General features: G+C 36.3%; 1 protein-coding gene across 1 annotated transcript in view; it reads left to right on the forward strand.

Moving 5' to 3' along the window:
* Positions 1-9,526: 9,526 nt before the first annotated feature.
* Positions 9,527-22,561, forward strand: part of MBNL1 (muscleblind like splicing regulator 1) — a 276,932-nt gene continuing 263,897 nt past the window's right edge. Inside the window, exon 1 of the mRNA XM_049099964.1 lies at positions 9,527-9,683. The gene's annotated coding sequence lies outside the window, so the exon portion shown is untranslated. The remainder of the gene's footprint in view (positions 9,684-22,561) is intronic.

Genomic DNA, 22,561 nt, shown 5'->3' on the forward strand with positions numbered 1-22,561 from the left:
TTGAATATTTCTCAAGGAATCTTAGCAAAATTAATTGTTTTTATCACACTCCTTTTTGTTTTACGAAGAAGGAAAGATACCTAAATCACATTTTAGTGCAGACTCACTGTTGAGTCTTTATAATAATTACATTCTCAGCAATCAGCAGTAGTATCACATTTCAGTCGCCTTGGAATTATTTCTCTTCTCATGATTTGGATGCGTTTCTCAGACTCTTATCTAAAATTAAACCACGTCCATGACGTTATAGTCTTGAAATCTGTCATAGCTAGCTCTACCTTTTCTCATTCTATCATTTAAACTTACTGCAAAGAACTTACAGAGAGAATGACTAGATTCTGAATAATAAGTTCTTTATAAGATTTACTGTCATCTGGGAAGAATAATATTTTAGATGTTCTTACTAATCCACAAGATGTTTTTTCTAAATGGATTACTGGAGTCATAATGCGTACTGAGTTCCAATTTTGTTTTACCTGAAGGGAGTAAATTGTTCTTGCAATTTCTAAGTCATCCATGACTGGTTTCTCAGATTTTCCTAAAGGTTATCATTATTAGCAATTACATTCAGAGGACCTCGGGGAAAAAATGGCTCTTAACAGAACATCACCTGAAATTCAATAAGGATATTTTGAAATATTAATTCCTACAATGGGCAAGAACCTATTGCAGTCCTATGCACTAGTGCCTAGAATAATTCTTTCCACCAGCCCTAGGTCACCAACAGTAGAGGCCGTCTCACACACAAATATCTGCTCTACTAGCTTGGTCTTGTTCTCCTTTCTTCAACTCAGGTGGATTTTGTAAGAATTTGCTGTGTTACACATCACCTCTTAAATTGGATGTACCAGAGAAACTATGAGAACATATGAAATAGACTCTATCAAGAAAGGTGCTTAATGATTATGAAGTATTATGATATGTTGTCTGCTATAAATATTTGAATATAGTCTAAGGTTCTACAGCGTGCATTTTTTCTCTGTGTACAGTACTACCATTCACACTATAACAATAATCCTGTAAATGTTAATACTTTATTCTATCATACTATTACCTTCATCACAAGTGTCTTTTCGGTCTGAGGAAAAAAATCTAACAAACTAGATATTATATTTCACATAAAATCATGATCTTAAAGTGAATCAACTATAGAATGTTATTAATTATAAACCATCTGATATGTTTAGATAGATGGATCCCAAATGATAAAACTGGTCATGAAAATAACACTCAATGAATAATCTGTGGCTCAACAAGAATTAACTTGAGGGTTTAAAGAATTAAAATAAAATTTAATTTAAAATCAGAGGCAATTCTTGTGTTTTCTTAGTTTAGTGACTCAGAGAAAGAAGGAGATGAAAGTGCTAAGGGATGAGGACAGCATTTTTGAGAAAGTTTGAAATCCAATGGATAGAAGCCTAATGGTTTTTGAAAATCATGCTCAAGGCCATTTTTTTTTTCATCATGAAGAAAGGAAATAACTTCAGTCAAGTTTTGTATAGTAGTCAAAATATTTCCATGATGTAGTTGATTTGGAGGAATTTTTTTTGTTTTAATTTTTCATACCTGATATGTTTATTTGTTTGTTTGTACCTAGAGATTCATTGCTGAACCTCAGCAATCATAGATAAACCATGAGATTTGGAGAGTCATGTCAAGAGCAATCTGGTTCAGCTTATTTGCCTGCTTGCTAATAGACTACCTAGATACTAAAGTTTAACCTAGTTCCAAGTATGCAAATAGAAAGCATTCTTAGCGTAAAAATTCCATCTTGAAATCCTAATGGAGTCCTCAGTCCAGTGTTCAATCCATGTTATCTCTCCTAGCCCATCTGTCTAGCAGATAGACATTATGTCTAGGATTATAGTTGCTTGCTCCTCACTGCCTTTTCCTGCTCTTATCTGCTGTGACTTAGAATGTTCAGCTTCTCTGTTTACATCCAAATTCCAAAATGTTAAGGCTCAAGTGCTGTTAAACTTTTCTGAAACCTTCTCCAGAAATTTACCCTCAAGTATCTTTCCTGTACTGTCAGCATTTCGAGAACATTTTATGAAATGCACAACATCTATATATCTGTTTTCTATTAGCTTCCTGTATGTAAGTTAAATTAGGGATGGATTGATTCTTATATTTCTTTTCTTTCCCCACAAATAAGTTGTTTTTTTTTTTTTTTTTTAACTGCAGGTCATGACTCACTTGGTTTATAAAACCAATTTAGTTCACTGACAAGCCTCTTTAAAAAATGAAATAGATTAGAATAGAAAATATCAGAGAGTAGTGCCCAAAGTAAGGAGGAGTATTGATTTACAACTCTTGTTTCAGATAGACAGGCAGAGATATAACAATATAGACATTTGTATTTTGCATCACAATGTGAAATGTATTTTTTACTTTGGATCATAGTCATACAATTTTCTAAAAATTTACCAAACTCATGTTTATACTCATTCATATGTAGAGTTATTCATTTATTCAGTATTTTGAGTACACCAAAGTATTAAAAAATAACAAAATCATCTCTCTCTTTGAGGACCTAGCATTCTCTTAAGAGAAATTGATATGTACACAATTTTAGTATGATGTACATGATTTCTAGATGCAGAGTACAGATAATTCCCTGGAAACATAGAGGAGGAGGTAATAACACTTCCTTAAGAGTCTCTTGTTAACTCACATTCTGCATTCTTCTGGCGAGGAATCAGCATGCTAAGTTTTCATTAAAATATTTGTAAGATGTAGTCCATTTTCTTTTATTTTAATGTTATATGGTTATTGGCAAGTAATGGAGTTACACTATAAAATTCTGTGTGGTGAGGTTGTAAAAATAATACATTTCTCTTCAACAGTCTTGAACTATTTTCAAAAATTGATACTTGGGTTCATACTCCAGAAAAGCTATTATCTATTTAGAGGAAGAAATTGCCGGAAAAGCTTGACCTCCATAAAGTTCCCCTTTGTATTAAAGGAGATCATTTGTTCACAGCAAATCACCTGTCTTAATCTTTTCTCACATTCTTAAAATAATATGTGAACATGTGAACATATTACAACATAATATAAAAATGTTAACAGTGGTATATAAATAAAATTTCATATTGATAAATACTTATTCCTAAAAATATATTAAGGAGTCAGAAATATTTGGTAAATATAGAAGATTTAAAATAATAAATCCTGGCACTATCAATTTCTTGTGTTGATGTTTTTTGGGTTGATTGGATGCACAGTTGACCCTTGAATAATGTGGGGATGTTAGGCATCAACCATCCACACTGTTGAAAATCTGAGTATAACTTTTGACTCTTCAAACATTTTACTCAAAATCTATTGTTAACTGAGAGCCTTACCAACAACATAAAAAGTTGATTAACACATACTTGTATGTTATATGCATTGTATACTATCTTCTTACAATAAAGTAGGTTAGAGGGGGAAATATTATTAAGAAAAATCATCAGGAGGGAGCACCTGGGTAGCTCAGTGGTTGAGCCTTTGGTTCAAGGCGTGATCCCAGGTCTGGGGATCGAGTCCTACATTGGGTTCCCTGTGTGGAGCCTGCTTCTCCCTCTGCCTGTGTCTCTGCTTCTCTCTCTGCGTCTCTCATGAATAAATAAATAAAATATTTTAAAAAATAAAATCATAAGAAAAATACATTGGTAGTGGCGCTCTTTATCAAAAAAAAAACCCACAGGGGCACCTGGGTGGCTCAGTTCCTTAAGCGTCTGCCTTTGACTCAGGTAATGACCCCAGGGTCCCAGCATTGAGCTCGGAGTCTGTCCAGCTCCATGCTCATTGGAAAATTTGTTTCTATGCATTCTTTCTCTTTCTCTCTCTCAAATAAATAAGTAAAATCTTTTAAAAAACTATAAAAAACACAAAAATCTATGTATAAGTGGACCTATATTGTTCAAACCCCTGCTATTCAAGGGTCAACTGTACCTTTAGAATCAAATGAAGAAATATTTTTATAAAAGAATTTAAAAAACACTTTGAGTCTCTTTGATATAGCAAAAATTACGCTTCCAGTTGGATTAAAAAAGAAAATAGCCATTACATTCTGCAAATGTAACCAAAACATACTACCAATTTTTACCAATTTTTAGAGTACTTTCTTGAAACCTCATTAAACAAACTCTGAACATGTGACCTATCTGTTCCCTTGGATTCTTAGTACATGCTTTTTGAGTAAGTGGTATTCTTTCTCCAGCTCTAATTAATTTTTATCATTATTTTTCATTTGGGGTCCATTAGAAGTTTTTAAATGTTCTGATTCCAATTCATAATTTCAAAGTAAAGGAGCTTCTCTGGATAGTTAAATGTATATGCACACTCTCCTTCCTTCTATTATTGTATTAACTAGAGCTTATTTAGTATGCTGTACTACTTGAAGCTTTTTGTGCAACACATTTCCTATGACCAAATCATAATATCAAGTCATTGGGAATTCTTTGCTTTGTTTTGAGGAATCAAGGTCCAGAGTCCAAACCTTTGAAATTTATTTCTATATTAGGAAGTTGATTGAATAATTTTATAAAAAGAATTACATATTTACTTTCTGAAACAGCTTAAAATGTTATCAAATTTTTAACAAATTACTTTGTTTTAATAATAAGTATAAAATCTAGTAATGAAATCCCAGGTCATGAATTTTTCTAGTGAATCAGTTTAGTTTTATTTGCTAAGAAGTCCTGAGTTTTTCATAATGAATATTATGTTTTTTTGTGTATGTGTGTGTGCTACAAAAATCTATGAGAATTTTTTATATGATCTACATAAATTGGTTTTATATATTGGAAATATCTACTTATTTCCTTGAGAATTTTCCTTTGGAGTTTATGTAGCATTTTAAATGTAATCAATTTGTCTTAATTTTTACACCTCCTCTGGTATACATTATATGTAGATAATATAGATATTGATGTATAAATAGGGTTTTATACTTTCAAAGCCTTATCTCCTACAGCAATACATCTGATTCTCCTAATAATCAGATAAATGAACTCAACATAGTGTGAATAATTTTTGTTGCCAGTTTACAGATGGGAAAACTGAGGTCTAAATAGTTGAAGATATTTCTTAAGAACTAGGTAGTAAGAGGTAGAGGTAGGACATGAATTCATGTCTTCTTCCTCCAAATTTCATGTTTTGAATATAATCTGAATATATAAAACAGCAAAAACTCAGTTGGATTAGTCAGAAGTCTCCAGAGAAACAGAACCAATGGGAGATACATAGATCTATACAAAAGGATATTTATTATAGATATTGGTTCACATGGTTATGAAAGCCTAGGAGTTCCATGATCTGCCATTTGCAAGCTGGAAAACCAGGAAAACCAGCGGTATACTTCAGGTCTTGTCTGTAGGCCTGAGAATAGAGGAGGCCGATGGTGTAAGATCCAGTGGGAGACAGAAGACCCAAGAACCAGAAACACCAATGTTCAAGGGCAGAAGATGGATGTTTCTGCTCAGAAAGAGAAAATTTACCCTTCATCAATCTTTTTGTTCTATTCAGGCCCTGAAAGATTGGATGACACCCACCCACATTAGTAAGAGTGATCTTCTTTCCTCAGTCTACTGATTCAAATGCTAATCTTTTCATGAGACACCCTCCCCAACACACCCAGAAATAATGTTTACCAGCTATATGGCCATCCCTTAGCCCATCAAGTTCATGCATAAAATTAACCATCACACCAGTATTCTTAGAATTGTTCATGATTGCTAACAATATGGTGAAATTCATTTTTTGAAAACTCGGCAAAGCCCCGTTTCTGCCCAGATACCTAAATCCTCCCTACTCTACCTACCTAGGCTGTGTTTCTGTTTCCTGAGCCCAACTTCAGTAGATTTTGAGAACGTAGTGTTCCTTACCCTGAATCATATTTCAGTGGAGTTTTCCCAAACTCACAGTATCAAAAACTCTACAAAACTCAGTGTTAAGGTAAAACTAAGGAGTAATATCTGGTCAGGGGCTGGATTTGGTAGGATTGAAGGGCCCTCTGTTACTAGGTACTATGCCTGGTGCTTTCTATATGGTAAATCTCCTATTACATACAACAATCTATGACTTGGGCATTTGCAATTGCCCTGCAGGAGGAACAAACCAAGATATGGAAAAGTTAAATCCTTTGCTGCCAAAATTCCCTTACTATGCAGGTAAGAGCCTGGGATTAATCCTAACCTCTATGTAGCCTGAGGTTTAGGATGTTTCCACTATGCCATTCCCTAGAAAAATGCTTGTGAGAGTGCCCTTTCTGAGACATGGGTTTTCTGAAGTTGTTGCATTACTAAGTTGCTGCTTTGTTGACCTTCATTCAACTGTATAGGAACATCTAGTGTTTTTTAAGCAAGGAGTTTATAATAGCTATTATCTTCATTTCCCTAAGTAGAAGACCGACATATACATTGAGCTTAGAACTTCCTTACTCAGATCATAGGAAAGGATTTGCTCCGAGAAGCTGTGCAGACTGTGGTTATCAGAGAGGACTGCATTGAAACCAAAAGCAATTTTTATGACAACTGTCAAAGAAAATCAAGGTAAAGCTGCATTACATGATGTTGGCTTATAGATTAGCTATACTCCATAGACACCATATTTAATTCATGACAGCTTCTGCAACCCCAGCAATAAGGAGAGAGCTTGCAAAGTATGAATTGCTGGATAAAGACAATCAGAGAAATCAAAAGGCAGAGCGGGAAATGCTTGTTAAAAATTTAAATAAGCATCTGTCCCTTGAAAGAAATTATTCAGAATTTCATACAAATTCACTTAAATAATATAATCTCGAATGCACACACTAATAGTTCATAATTCTTCTTTTTAAAAATGTGATGACTGGGGCACCTGGGTAGCTCTGTCAGTTTTGCGTCTGCCTTTGGTTCAGGTCATGATCTCAGGGTCCTGCAATCTAGCCCCAAGTCAGGCTACCCACTCAGAAGGGGATCTGCTTCTCCCTCTCCTTTTCCTCCCTCCTCCTCCCTCCCCCTCATGCTCTTTCTATCTCCATCTCTCTTGAATAAATAAAATCTTCTTAAAAATAAATAGTGTGATTACTTCATCAGTGTAGTAACACTATTTGACTCATACTTTGTTTTTAGCACACTATATTTCAGTCAGATACCTTGACTCTAAAACAATGCAGATTCTTTAGAAATAAACTAGTGTGAAGTCAGAGAGACAGGATGGTCTGTAACCAGTAGTGCTAACAGAATAAATCAATTTTCCCAAGTTTAAAGAAAAACAAAAAACAAGAGTAAATCTCATCTTAAGAAAATCAAATATATACACGTTCAACTTAAAAAATAGACAAATTGTCCTTTATTTTCACTGTACAAGCATCTAATTGCATTCCATCTAATATAGCTAGAACAGATTTCAGATTATCAAGAAAGCAGAACATTTATAGTCAAATATCCCAGGTCTTAGTGAGTGTTAAATTTGAAGAACATTTATACTAGACTGTCCATTTTATTTTTCAAATTGCCTTAAGAGAATTCCCCTTAATCCCCCTATTCCAAAAAGTCATTCTCCTGCCTAAATTTCTAAGTAAACTTGAAAGATATTTGTATATGCAGCATTGAAATATATACTGATTCTTCCAACTTAAAATATCAGAGAAGATGTTTTCTTCCACAGAGCGACTGGCTCAAAAAATAGGCTAGAAAAACAAACAATTAAACAAAAAAAAATAGAAGAAAAAGAAGAAGAGAAAAAGAAAACAAGCTAGATTGAGTACCAATTATCAGAATGCTTGGAACTTTTACGGGACCCTAGAGAAATTTCTCTGAGTCGGGCTGCTCCTCTCTTTCAGTTAATTCCCTGAAAATTAAGAACCTTCTTTTTTCTGTAATGTGAATATATTAACCCTTCCAATGGTATACTTTCAAGTGATAAAACTATACTGACTCTCTGTGTTTTGTGATTAACCTTCATTTTTCAAACGACTAAAGGGATTGAATAAATCTTTGAGATAAAGTACTTTCCATCAAACATATTAATCTGCTGACAGATGGGAACTAAATATAACTCTGGCATAAAGTTTCAGTAGAAAAGCCAAATAAAGAGTTACATTCACTAACCACTTGAGAATCCCCCAAAAGGCAGTACACATCTCATAAAGGAATACAATCATAATGTTAAAACTACTGGTGAAAAAGAATTTTTCCATAAACTGAAGAAAGAGTACAAATCTTTTAGTGTTAAAACTACCAAAACATGTTTCTCACCTTCAGGTTTACGAGCAAATGAAATATGATTATGATGTTTTGGTGCAAAAGATCAAAAGGAGTGTGCTGTGTGGACAAAAAAAATCTTCATATTTTTGTAAAAAAATATGAGATTAACAATTTCAAAAATAAAATTAGTACAATAAGCCAAAAGTTTGTAAAAAAAAAAAAATTCTGCCTCACACAGTGCTTATAAAAAAATCCCAAGTAGATAAAAGAGCTAAATGTTAAACTCAATTAAAAACCACAAACTAACAACTATAAAAGTAAAATGAACTATACATATATATGTATATATATATAGCATATATATACTATAACTACTACTGGAAAAGATCTTCCTAAAAAAAAATAAATGTCAGAATTCATCATAAAAATATTCAATATTTGTTTTGAAAAAGATTCCTTAAACACAGTTAAGACTAATTATAAGTTGAGCAGCAACATATAAAGCAAATATAAGAAGGATTAATACCCAGAATATATAAAGAGCCCTTACAAATAAAAAAAACAAATAAATATGAAAGGATAACAAATAGAAAAATGAATAAAACAACAAAAAATACAAATGGCCAATAATTGTTTGAAAAGATGTTTTACCTCCATGATAATAAAGGAGATTTTTAAAAAGTATATGTACTAGGAGTTTAAAGAACTTAGAACTCAGAAGCAGAGAATATCCATTATTTACTAGGCTCGCTTCCCTTAGTATCAGGATCTTGTTTTGGATAGGGGCAGCAATGTACTCAATTAAAAACAATCTTATTTCTCAGGCTTCTTTGCATCTGAGGATAGCCAGGTGACACACTTCTAGTTAATGTGATGAAAACAAATATATACGTTTGTATGTGTGTGTGTGTGTATATATAATATATATATATAATCCTAGGGTGCCATACAAAATATTACAGAGTTGGTGGCTTAACAGATATTTATTTTTCCACATTCATGGAGACTAGAAGTCTGAGACCAAAGTGTCTGCAGAGTTAGTTTCTTCCAAAACCCCTTTCATTGGCTTATAGATGACTACCTTCTCCTGTATCTTCACATGGTCTTCCCTCTGTGTCTGTCTGTCCTAGTCTTCTCTTCATATAAGGACATGAGTCATATAAAAATAAATAAAATGACCTCATTTTAACTTAACTACCTTTTTAAGACCCTATCTCCAAATACAGTCACATTCTGAAATACTGGGAGTTAGGAATTCAAAATATGAACTTGTATGAAGGAAGCACAGCCAATCACAGCAGGATTTTCAGGAAAGCACCTTACTGGGGCACAGGCCCTAATTGTATGTTGTATCTCTTCCTTGTTCTGCTTGGGAGGCAGATGAGAGGTCTGAAGCTGGGATGGTCTTTCTGTGACGATGGAAAAACTAAGAGATCTCAGAATCTTTGACCCTGACATATTCAACTGCAAGAGTATTGTCAACTAATCCTACCTCTGAGCATCTTGGTAAGTGTATACTGGAGGTAAAGCAGGGGGAGGGATTTAGAACTTAACTTGTTTGAAGTTTCTGTTACATATAGCTGTACCCAGATACACACTGAGGTGAATTCTAATTCCCAATAATTATAAGTAAAAGATTTTTTAAAGAAACCTAAATGTTCATCAATAGAGAGTGTTTTTTAAAAAATAAGGTAATCACAAACTGGTGTAGCCATTATGGAAAACAGATGGTCAAAAAGTTAAAACCAGAACTATCCTACAACCCAACGATTGCACTACTAGGTATTTACCCAAAGGACACAAAAATAAGATTCAAAGGGGTACATGCACCTCAATATTCATAAAAGCATTATCAACATTAGCCAAATTATGGAAAAAGCCCCAATGTCCATCGACTGATGAATGGATAAAGAAGATGTGGTATATATTCATATACATATGAATATTATTCAACCATTAAAAAGTCTTGCCATTTGCAACGATGTGAATGTAACCAATGGGTATTATGCTAAGCAAAATAAGTCAGTCAGAGAAAGACAAATACTGCATGATTTCACTCATATGTGGAATTTAAGAAACAAAACAGATGAACATAGGGGAAGGGAAAAGAGAGAAAGAGAGCATGAGTGGCAGAGGGAGAAGTAGACTCCCTGCTCTGCGGGGAACCTGATGTCGAACTCAATCCTAGGACCCTGAGCCAAAGGCAGATGCTTAACTGACTGAGCCATCCAGGTGCCCAAGCACTGGGTGTTATATGTAAGTGATGAATCACTAAATTCTACTACTAAAACCAATGTTATGCTACATGTTAACAAGAATTTAAACAAAAATTGAAAAAATAAAAATAAAATAATCCACATTATGAAATAGTTTAGAGTCATTAAAGAAAAATGTGAGGAAGATCCATATTAAATAACAAGTAAAGTTTTCTAAGGTCTATTATGAAGTGAAAAAGTAAAGTTGCAGAAAAAAGACATTTATTTTTAAATAGAGTAAATATATATAATTGCATGAAAGTTCTGTAGGGATACAGGACTGTGTTGTTTAAACCTTGAAAAATAAATACATATTAACGCATTATAGATATAAACAGAAAATATATTTTACAAAATTGAATTACTACTTTTCTTTGTAATTCTGTATTTGTACAAAGTGCTTTGATTAAAATTTTTGAATTACAAATATCAAACCATATCTTAAATCACAGATTTTACTATAAGCACCTAAAGCTTCGATTTTGTTGGAGAAGATGCCATAGATCAATTTATAATTATTTTAGGGGCTATGTATATCATTCTTTTAAGAACAAATTCATAACTTAAATTGGTTTTCTGTGAATGGACTAATCTGCTTTCTAGAGTGCTTAATGAATTATGAATGTTGTGTTAAAAATTATATTTGAAGAGAATTCCACTTGCAGCACGACAGTGTGAGGGTCATTATGGGCCCATTCTCCAGCAAAATTAGGGGGAATATATTTTAAAAGAAACAACCATTTAATGTCTGTGAAAATCATCCTAAGGGCATACAGCAAATGAAGAAACAGTTATTCAAGAAAATCTACTAAAACTCACTATGAACAGCAGGAATCTGAGGTCTATGAACCATGATGGGTTCCCTCATCCCTCCCCCAGATCAGTGAAACAGAAATGCCACTCCAGACTGGTGTATCTGAGAATACAGTCATCCTTCTTTCTCCCCAGCTTCCTGTTGGAGTGCCCTCTAACTAACAGGAGCAGGATGTCAGCATTTTACATACTATTTCAAAACCCCATTAATGTTTGTTTTTGTTTTTGTTTTGTTTTTTTCAAAATGGGCAAGCCAGTGCTAATATTCATACGGAATGTCAAGAGACCCAGGATTGTAATTACATTTTTGAAAAAGAACAAATTTGAAGGACTCACACTTCCCGATTTCAAATTTTACTACTAAGGCTACAGTTACCAAAACTGTGGCTTTGGCATAAGAATATATAAATAGTCCAATAGAATAGAATTAAAAACAGAAATAAACTCAATGGTCTATCAATCTATGGTCAGTGGATTTTTGACAAGAATGAAAAGACCATTCAATGGGGGCAAGAACAGTCTGTTGAACAAATTGTTCTGGAAAACTGTATATCAACATGCAAAAGAATGAAATTGGACCTTTATCATCCACTATATACAAAAATTAACTGGAAATGAATCAAAGACCTGAATTTAAAATCTGCAACTATAGAACCCTTCAAAGAACATATAGAAGCACATATGCATGAGCTTGGATTTGGCAATGGGATTCTTAAATATGACGCCCAAAACATAGGCAACAAAAGAAAAAAAACGACTTGATTAAAATTTAAAACTTTGGTCAATGAAGAGTACTATCGAGAGAATCAAAAGATAGTCCATTCAACAAATGATGCAAAACCAGCCGGCATCAACATTAAAAAAAAAAAATCTATATACACACTTACACTCTTCATGAAAATTAACTTAAAAATAACACGGATCTAAAAATAAAAAGCAGGGCACCTGGGTGGTTCAGTCAGCAACAGGTATCCTGTTTCTCCCTCTCCGTCTGCCGTTCCCCCTGCTTGTGCTCCCTCTCTCCCCCTCTCTGTCAAATAAATAAATCTATCTTTAAAAAACATACATATATAATGGAAAATCATAAAATTCCTAAAAGACAACATAGAAGAAAATCTAGATAACCTTGGGTATGGCAATGACATTTTAGATGTAATGCCAAAGTATGATCCATGAGAGAGATCATTGACAAGCTGGACTTCATTAAAATGAAAAACTTCTGCTCTGTGATTGACAAGGTCAAGCGAATGTGAAGACAAGCCACAGACTGGGAGAGAATATTTGCAACAGATACATGTGATAGAGGACTCTTATCCAAAATACACAAATAAAAATTTTAAACTCGACCAAAAGAAAGCAAATAACCCAATTTAAAAATAGATTTTAAAAAATCTGAATACACGTGACTAAAGAAGATAAACAGATGGAAATAAGCACATGAACATATCCTCAGCATTATTTATCATTAGGGTATTATGAATTAAAACACCAAGGAGACATCATTACAAACTTACTAGAATGGCAAAGACTCAAAACACTGACAACAACAGTTTGTGAGGATGTGGAGCAACAAGAATTCTCATTCACTGCTGGTGAGAATGCAAAATGGTACAGTGACTTCAGAAAAGACTTTGGCAGTGTCTGGAGAAGCTAAACAGAGGCCTGCGTAAGATCCAGCAAGTGCACTCCTACGTATTTACCTGAATGAACTGAAAACCTACATCCACACAAAAACATGGATACATGTGTTTAGAGGGTCTTTATTTATGATCATTGAACACTGAGCACAACCATGATCCCCCCTTCAACAGATGACAGGATGAACGAACTTGGTAAACGATTAAATGGAATAGTATTCAGCAGCAAAAAGAAATGAGCTGCCAAGCCATGAAAAGACATGAGGGAACCTTAAATGCACATTGCAAAAATAGACCAGTCTGAAAAGGCGACTTCTCGTGTGCCTCCACAGGTGTGTGTATGACAGTTTGGAAAAGCCAAAAGCCATAGCGTTGGTGACTAGTTCAGCTGTTACCAGGGATTCAATGGGGTGGCAAAGGAGGGCTGGTTGATAGGTAATACACAGGGGGGATTTTTAGGGCGGTAAAGCTACTTTGTAGGGTACAGTAGTGGTGAGTACATCAATCAATTGTCAAAATCCGCTGACTTTTGTAGCACAAAGAATAACCGTTAATGTATGCAATTGTTAAGAAATCATTTCAGAGTTTGGAGGATTCCAGAATGGAATGCAGAAAGTGGCAAAAGAATTGAAGTGTATTACAAATGCCAACTGGGGGACGTTGTATAAAATATCTGACCAATAATCTGCGAAACTGTCAAGGTCGTCTGAAACAAGAGAAGTCTGAGAAACTGTTGAAGCCCAGAGCTACCTAAGGAGACATGACTATTCAATTTAATGTGGTATCCTGGACGGGATCCTAGAACAGAAAAAGGAAATTAGGACACAGTTACGAAAAAGAAAAGACTAACCACAAACTGGGAGAAAATATTTACAAAACACGTATCTGTAAAAGAGCTTGTATCTAGGGGTGCCTGGCTGGCTCGGTCAGTGAAGCATACGAGTCCTGATCTCAGGGTTGTGAGTTCAAGCCCCACACTGGAAATAGAAATTACTTATTAAAAAAAAAAAGAACTTGTATCTAAAATGTACAAATAACTCTTAAAACTTAACAGTAATAACAAACTAAAGCCAAATATAAAAACTGAGTGTGGAGAATAGCAAAACCCTCTATACTATCTTTGAAATAATTCTAAAAATAAAAGTTTATTTTAAAAAAAATCCTTAATAGTGTCATATCCACTTAAAAACAATCCAAATATAAGATTTCACCTCATCTTAGTATGGACAAGTTGGGACAAAGCAGTGAAGTTCATTTAGGCTGCAATATTCCTGAAGAATGAGTGATAGGTTCTCGCTTGTTTTATTTTTCCCTAAAGCCAAGGTGTGTGTGTGTGTGTGTGTGTGTGTGTGTGTGTGTGTGTGTGGAGGGGACAGTGGAGGTGATAATATGAAACATTTCTTGCATTTTATGATGTTCTTTTTTTACTTTTTTTCAATTTCTGAAGCCAGGATGTGGTCCACACTTGATGGGAACATTTAATACGGTAGTGTTTTGTTTAGTTTGCTTGAGTTTCTTTCCTGTATGGCTATTATTAAATCAGTTGTGCATCCTACAATCTATGGTATTTTATAATTGAAGAAAGATGGTGTATGGAGTCCATACGAGTGTAGAGAACAATAATGTCCTTCCCGAAAGAATCTTTCAGTTCCCGTTTCAGTTCATGTGACAGGCTAAGTCTTCCCCGAGGAGGAAGTTTCATTTGTTTATTTTTATATTCACAATGGTACTTTGTGAGTTCATAGGTCAAGCTTTACTGAACAGTAAAGGAAAACAGTAAAAAAACTGAAATACTATTTTACATGCATACACTCAAGGCCTTCTAACTGTCACCAGCAAAGTTAAAAAATACCCCAAGCTGGTGGTAGCTGAATGCTGCATGCTTTTCTGTTTCGTATCAAACCTCTAGAGGCTAGAGTGGGATATTCGGGTAATAGCAGTACTGAAATCTGTCCCAAACCTCAGCAAAAGTGCAAAATAGATTAAATTTGCATTTGTTACTAGGCACACTCTCTTGTAGATGGATGTTATCACCCATCCTCTCCTCTATAGAGCCCTCAGCTGTCCATAGCGCTCCTTGAAGTGGGGAGCCATCTACTCTCCTCACAGAGAGATTATAATCTTCAAATTCTTTTTTTTTTAAAGATTTTATTTACTCATGAGAGACACAGAGAGAGAGGCAGAGACACAGGCAGAGGGAGAAGCAGGCTCCCTGCAGGAAGCCCGATGCAGGACTCGATCCCAGGACCCTGGATCGCACCCTGAACCAAAGGCAGACGCTCAACCACTGGGCCACCCAGGCGCCCCATAATCTTCAAATTCTTATCCTGACTTTCCCCGTGTAGAGTTCTCATTTTTTTTAGAGACTCCTCTGAACTTTCAGATGTTATAGATATGATCATTGACAATATATTAATACCAACGTATTAATACAGGGGCCATCAAACTCCTCTGCCTTGGCCAAATAAACCCCTGCCTATTTTTGCAAATAAAGTTTCAATGGGCCACACCCATTCGTTTAGTATTTAGTATGGTCTTTGGCTGCTTTTGCCCTACAATGACAGAGTTGAGTATTTGTGACAGAAACCGTGTCGTCCACGAGGTCTAAAATATTGACTGCCTTTTGCATAAAAAGTTTTCTGGCTTTTGTTTTGATCTATCATTTGTGTTGAGATGTAGGCACCATTCAGGTGGTAAATGATCTGAAAGGGTGCCACTGCATAACAGGAGGTGACCCCTATATTCCTCCTCACTTTTATTTTGCAAAGGCATCATAGAAACAACCCATGAAGAAAAAGTTGTGATGATAATTTTGAGGTGAAACTTATAAAGTGGAGAATGCTGAGAGCACAGGTATTTCAGCAAGATATCTGACAAATAGATTGTGTTCTACCATTAATTGAGAGCGAGAAATATTGGCTAAAGTATAGCAAGATTAGGTGAATTCCATAATGTTATTTTCTCCTTTTTTTTAAAGATTATATTTATTTGTTCATGAAAGACACACACACACAGAGAGAGAGAGAGAGAGAGGCATAGACACAGGCAGAGGGAGAAGCAGGCTCCCTACAAGGAACCTGATGTGGGACTCGATCCCAGGACCCCGGGGTCATGACCTGAGCCAAAGATGCTCAACCACTGAGCCACCCAGGTGTCCCTATATATATAATTTTCTAAATGGTTCATGTGAACCCAGCTAATGATCGGGTGGTGTACTTTAGTGCCCCACCTTATTAAATAGTTTTACTAAAGACTACTGTAAAGACTTTATCATACACTGATCAAAACTGTAGGTGAAAAAAAAATGGAGAGCAATAGAAAATACGCTGACAGAAAGAACAGAGGTCTTAAGAGCTTGAAACAAGGAGCTAACTCTGCCTAGATGTCATCTAACAGGAATTGAGTGACAACCCCTAACTGTGGAATACAAAACCATTGTACAGCTATGAAATAGCCGTTTCACAGCTTAGTAGCCTGGGTAAGAAATGCTTTAGGATTTAGCAGACAGTAAACCCAGTGTGACTCTCCTTTGCACCGCAATTGCCAAGAAAATGTAGTGAAATTATTATGTGTTAATCAGAAAACGTGTCTAGAAGGTGGGTGGATATAGGCTTACAATCTCCACATAGTGTGTTGCGTTAAATACTGAACTTGCAGAGAAACTTTCACAAATTGGAGCATATTGAAAGGAGACAAACCAGGGGAGCCGCCTGAAATTAAGTCACGGGGGTAAAAGCAATAAGGAAGGGACCACAGATAGTCCCTGACTTAAGGTGGTTAGACTTAACATTTTTTTTTTTCTGTATGATGGGGCTAAAGCAATGCACATTTGTTAGAAACTATACTCTCATTTTGGAATCTGGATCTTTGCCTGGGCTAGTGATGTGCAGTGGGATGCTCTCCGGTGATCCCGGGCTCCCAGTCAGCCCCACCATCAGGAGGGTAATAACTTACAACCCTTCTGTACCCACATACAACCCCTCTGTTTTTCACTTTCAGTGCGCTGTTCAATAAATCACACGAGACATCCAACACTTAATTATAAGATAGGCTTTGTGTCGGGTGATTTTTGCCCAACTGTAGGGTATGTACGCATTCTGAGCTCATTTAGGCTTGACGAGGCTAAGCTATGATATTCGGCAGGTGCGGTGTATTGAGTGCATTTTTGACTTAGGATATTTTCCATTTATGATGGGTTTATCAGACACAACCCCATCATAAATTGAGGAAGAATCTGTATTAAATCTGATGTATTCAAATATTTAAAGGGATGACCTGAAGTTTTAACCTTGCTTCTAGCCCTAATCTTTGGTTCAACATTAGATAAACACACACACACACAGAGAGAGAGAGAGAGAGAGAGAGAGAGAGAAGGATAAAGAAACAAACCATTAGAATTGTCTCAAAAGAGAATTAAGTGAATCAGGTGTACGTTCATCATCACTGAGATGATAAAAGCACACAAGGAAGGGTCATTCAGGATTTGGAAGTCAAACTAAATATTTCCTAAGTCCCTTTCCTTAGAGAATCCTAAGATTCATAATTCTTTGGATTGCAGATGCCATGTTGTTGAGGCTTGAAGGAAATGCCTCACTGGAAAGGACGTTGCCGGGGCATTCTCCATCCCGGATTCTGGGCTCCTACTCACATACCCACCTTTGTCTTCCAGGAGGCCGGGTTTGTGTCTTACAAAACTGGGGATACTTGATCATTTCTTACCCACAAAACCAATTTCCTACTGCCCTATCTACTAATATAAGTGTTCTCCAAGCATGCCTTAAATCTTCCAACCTCTAGGCATATGTGGTTCCCTTCTCCAACATGAGGTAATCCTCCAGGACACTCTTCCCCCACCTCTGCTTATCTAAAGACTACCTTTCTTTTAAGGTTCTACTCATCAGTGAAGCCTTCTTTAATGATTCCAACAATCTGATTAGATGTAATATCTAATCTGTGTATCTTTAAGATTTCTCACCCCCAGGACAAATGATATTGCTTTATATGGTTATTTGCCTTTTCCTTTATCAGCCCTGATTCTTAAGAGGGTCATAACCCTGCTAACTTCTAGTTGCCATGTGCCTCCCCACAGGTGAAGGGGTGCAGCAGATAGCTTCTGATAAGGCCAAAAAGTCCAGAAGTGACCAACCACTCTGCCTCTGAATAGAACTAATCCTGAATGAAATGATATAATGAGATAATTCCTCACAGATTCTCTGACCCATGACTCACTACAAAATGTGATTATTATACAGTTCTCATACTCTGCAGTTACCAGAGACAAAGCTGAGCTTTGGTAGGTACATGCATATTAGGAAGGCTTTTGGCAGTGCTGTTTCCAGGATCGTTTGTGCAGAAATATGAATTAAGCAGTTTTGCCGAGGCAGATCTAATATTCTTTTCTGCACAATGAAATAAATCTTCAATTTCTACATTCACTTCCTTTTTCATCTTTTTCTTTCCCTGGAATTTGTTTTGCAAGAACATTTTAATGCATTTATCTCTTTCCCTCAGCTTGTGAAATTACTCATCCCTGTGATGCATAATTGAGAGGTGTCCTATTACACCCATGGGATTAGAGGCTTTATGAATCACTCCAACACGAGAAAAATGTTTGTACAAGAAGCACTAGATTTGTATGAAAAAGGTACAAAGACTTTTTAATAACCCTGGCTCTTGGTTTGGGCAGGCCTACCAGGGAAAATTTCTATACATGCAGGCTGCAAATTACGTATCATTGGCAACATTTAAATGTGAAAATGTCCTCATGCAAGCAGGTGCTTTTTAAGTGGGAATTCGCAGTGTACATTTTCATTGGTTTCTCCTCTCAGAAACCTAAGACTTTGGAAGGGAATATCTTTAAACCTGCCACCAGGGCAGGGCAGACCTTTAAAATTGGAATTGCAATTTCCCTAAGCATAGAGACATATGTGGTGTGGGAAAGGAATAATTATCTTTAAAGAAATGCTACAAAAAATAAATAAAATAAATTAAAAAATAAAAAACGTTAAAAAAAGAAATGCTACTAGGATGAGTTGCCTGAGAGTGAATATGAAATGATCTGCACCTCTTTCAGAATATCACAGCAACTTTTTAAAACTTGATGGTTAGCTGTATTTTTGTTTTATTAACTAGACATTCTCGAGTTCTGGATTCATTGTGATCATTGTGTGTGTGTGTGTGTGTGTGTTTATGTGTATATGTGTGTGTGCAGGTGTGTTCATTATAATTTACATTCACTAAAATTAGTTTTAGGCTATCAAGAAGAATTTTTGAGAACACTAAGTGGCTCTTTGTTAGTTGGCATCATTGGAATTTCACTAACTGACATTCATTTTAGGAAGGTCCTTCTTTAAAAAAAAATATTTTATTTATTTATTAATGAGAGACACCGAGAGAGAGGCAGAGACATAGGCAGAGGGAGAAGCAGGCCTCATGCAGGGAGCTGGATGCAGGACTCAATCCCAGGACCCTGGGATCACGCCCTGGGCGGAAGGCAGATGCTCAACCACTGAGCCACCCAGGTGTCCCTAGTAAGGTCCTTTTAAGTGAAATAACTAGTACTGGTGATAATGTTGAGCCACAGAGCAAGCAGTGGATTGTGGTTGGAAACCCGAAGACTTCTAGTTCTCTAAATGGTGCTCCTTTCCTCTGCAACTTCCTTTTGAAGTGTCTGAACATACTTACTTTTTAGAAACTGTTTTCAGGAAAATACCTGAAGCTCTTTAGCATAAATGGAAGTGAATCTCAATGTAACGCAGCCGAGTTGCACTGGGGACTTGAACCCCAACTAATCCAACTCCTTTATCGTTCCAAAGCAACGAAACATAGTCTGAAGAAGTGTGCAGCCAAATTATTGAAAAGCTAGATTCATGGAAATTGGGTCCATTCCTCCTCACTGTGGCCTTTGAAGTCTGTTATAACGAATATTCTCCCCTGCTCTGGGATGTAATCTTAGGCTGAAAGGATTGCTTTTCCAGCCACGATTAGATATTAATGAATAGTGCAACTGACGAGTCTAATTTTTCAGGCATTGTAAAGCTTAATATCTATTAGTCAAGTTGTGCTGCAAAACAGATTGGGTGGCTTAACCAACAGAAATTGTTTTCTTACACTTCCAGAAGCTAGGAAGTCTGAGATCAGGTACGTAGGTCAATTTTGTTCATGATTAGGGATCTCTTCTTGGTTTGCAGATGGTCGCCTTCTTAAAGTGTCCTCCTATGGCAAAGAGAGAGATATCTTCTCTCTCTTCCTCTTCTTACTTTTTTTTAATAAATTTATTTTTTTATTGGTGTTCAATTTACCAACATACAGAATATAGAATCATCAGTCCTGCCAGATTAGGGCCCCAACCTTAGGACCCTCTTTAGCTTTAATTACCTCCTAAAAGGCCTCTCTTCAACTACAATCACATTGGAGGGAGGGCGGGTTATGCTTCTGCGTACAAATTTGAGGGCAGTGGAACACAATTCAGTCCGTAGCAATATCAGAGATTCACTCTCTTACCTACTTCGGAGCTAAAGTTTTTGGAAAGGATCAGCTTTGTTTGGGTTTATTTTATATTCTTCCTGGCTTTTGCATTCTTCCCCCATTCACAAAGCTTCTGCTTTTGTCTGTGGAGTGGAGGAAGGATGGGAAAAAAAAGTGATACCGTGTAGTTCTCTCAGCCGTCCATACCTATGGGCAGTTCTTTAAAAGTTAGTAACTTTAGGGTATCTTCGAGATTCTTTGAAGATACCTACTATCATCAGAGGTCCTGCTGAAGACTCCATACTACATGATGTCTTCTCCAGTTGGCTGTGTATGACATTTCCCTCCGTCCCTGCTTCTGAAAGTCCCACGGAGACTCTCTGTTGTGTCACCTCTAATGACTTTTTTTTTTTTTTGGCTCCCTTTCTAGATAACTCAAATTCAGCTTCCTTCTGTGGGGCCCCAGAAATATCTACCTCAGCCTGTGAGAAAGAAGTAATAATCAAAGCTAACACTTAACTATGTGCCAAATCCTCTTCCTAGCACCTAACATATTTCAATTCATCTCATTCTCACAATACTCCTTTGAATGATTCCCACAAAGCCACAGAAAAATTAGTTGCACAACCACAAGTACTCAGTTAATACCTGGTGGAGGTGAGATTTGAACTAAAGCAGGAGCACGTGCTTAACCACTACAGCACATTGAGGGAACAGCCCAGGATGCTTCCTTTCCTCTCGGTCTTTCTCCTCACCCTTCAGTTGAGGCAGCTCTAGTCCTTTGCAAGCATAAATCAGGAAACCCAACCAAGGAGTACATGCTAGGCTTTGGACAGACCTCATGGGGGCCTGCCTCACCCATGTGTGGAAGTGGAAAGTACCACTTGTTCTCCCCCATGAGGAGGAGGAGGAGAATAACCAGGACCCAAATGCCTCTAAAGAAATTCTCATTGATAAACTCATAGAGTCCACATGGTTTGTTGGGCTAAAGATCAAAGAACCAATGTTGGGATCCCCTCATTTGTAACTCCTATTCAGATGGCCTAGAACCCCCAATTAGAACATAGGGATCCTTGGTACCTGGTACTTTCAGCTTGGAGGTCTCACCTGAAAACTGCCAAGAGATGAAATATCCCACCTTAACATCCTAGTTAGTGAATTTTTCAGTATCACAAAAATAGCTAGCTGCAAAGCCAGAAAGAAAATTGTCACCTGACTGGAAATAAGTTAATAAATCTCCAAAGAAACTTACATTTTTTCAGAGTTCAAAGATAAAAGGTAAAACGGCAATAGATATGGATATATTTCTGTGTTGTGTATGAGTGTGTAATCCATTTCTCCTTCTAATAACAACAACCTGATTTTCTTCTCAGAACCTACTCTGTCCATACCTCATGCTATATTATGCAGGCAAGTTTTTAACCAGTTCCCATAGTTCTAGGAATGGTTACATGAACTCAGTCCAGCCAATCATTAAATCCCATTTCTCTACCGATACATAATAATTGGTAGAGAGGTGTACAAGGGATGTGCTTTAGTATAGTGAGTGCCTCCTTAGACGTATTCTGGAACTTTTGGAAAATAAATGATTTATCTATTCTGGGCTTGCTAGCCAGATTGAATCTAACTGGTAGGCCATTTTACTGCCAAAGGAGATAACCTACCTAAGTATGAAGCCAACACACAGGAAAATAGTCCAAAAAAGGAGAACAAATCATGATAACATTACCAGAAAGCCTGAATACAGTCATGTCTGAAACCAAAGACTTGAAATTTTCTATTATATTGAACTAATAAATTCACTTGTATATCAATTTATCAATCAGTTTGCAACTAAAAGATCATAATTGAGTGTTGTTTTCAACATTAGGGGAAGATAAAGAGTTGTCATGGGCTCTCACTCAATGTTGATTGATTTTCCTGATATTCCTGAAGCTATATTTCATATGTGGTTGACTTCCCTGTGCCTATGCCCTAGACACTGTCAATGGCCTATCTACACTTGGTACTAACATTTGTGTAGAACCACTGGCTTCCATATTCAAGCACCTGAGATTCTTTGAGAGCTTTAGGCTGTTGAATGACTACTCTGCTCATGTGCAGACCAGAAAATCTGGGCACTTTATGATCCTTGGTAGCTGCTCTCAATTAGTGATTGTCAGAAGTAGATAAATAAATACCCCTAGTCCCTCATACCTTCTTAGAGAGGACA

Source organism: Canis lupus, chromosome 23 (genome assembly GCF_003254725.2).
Source record: "Canis lupus dingo isolate Sandy chromosome 23, ASM325472v2, whole genome shotgun sequence".
NCBI lineage: Eukaryota > Metazoa > Chordata > Mammalia > Carnivora > Canidae > Canis > Canis lupus.